This window comes from Trachymyrmex cornetzi, unplaced genomic scaffold (assembly GCF_001594075.2).
Source record: "Trachymyrmex cornetzi isolate Tcor2-1 unplaced genomic scaffold, Tcor1.1 scaffold788, whole genome shotgun sequence".
NCBI classification, from domain to species: Eukaryota; Metazoa; Arthropoda; class Insecta; order Hymenoptera; family Formicidae; genus Trachymyrmex; species Trachymyrmex cornetzi.
The window spans coordinates 24,628-25,107 of NW_017300122.1; the positions used below are offsets into that span (position 1 = coordinate 24,628).

Here is a 480-nt window from a genome sequence, read left to right on the forward strand (position 1 = left end):
CATATACAGGGTGACCAATTTTAACTTAGACAGCCAAATAACTCGAAATATCGCGATTAAATAAAAAAATGTTTAAAACAAAAATTATTGGATCTGAAGGGGCTGATTGAACTATGACCTTGACAATGACCTTGTCCTTCATTTTCAAGGTCATTTAAAGGTCAAGGTCATTTTTTTAAATGGAAAGCCCCATTTTTCGTTGAATATTCTTGTAGCTTATCTCGAGAGCTTTCCAAAACACTATAATAAAATATTTTTTCATTAAGTACTTCTCGAGTTATAAGACTCGAATGTTACAGTACCGCCGCCGACATTAGCATTACGCAAGGTATCCGACCGATGGCTAAAACATCTTGAATGTTGTTTAGGATCATATTTTCATTTTTGCACTGAAAATTCATTTTTATGTAAAAATGAAAATAAGAGAAACAATCTCCAATGACCTTGATCTTAACGAATGTTATCTAGGATATGATCCTG

General features: G+C 32.9%; 1 protein-coding gene across 1 annotated transcript in view; it reads right to left on the reverse strand.

Annotated features, from left to right (window-relative positions):
- Nucleotides 1-480, reverse strand: part of LOC108768354 (protein Skeletor, isoforms B/C) — an 11,849-nt gene that overhangs the window by 6,897 nt on the left and 4,472 nt on the right. The gene's annotated exons all lie outside the window — the stretch shown is intronic.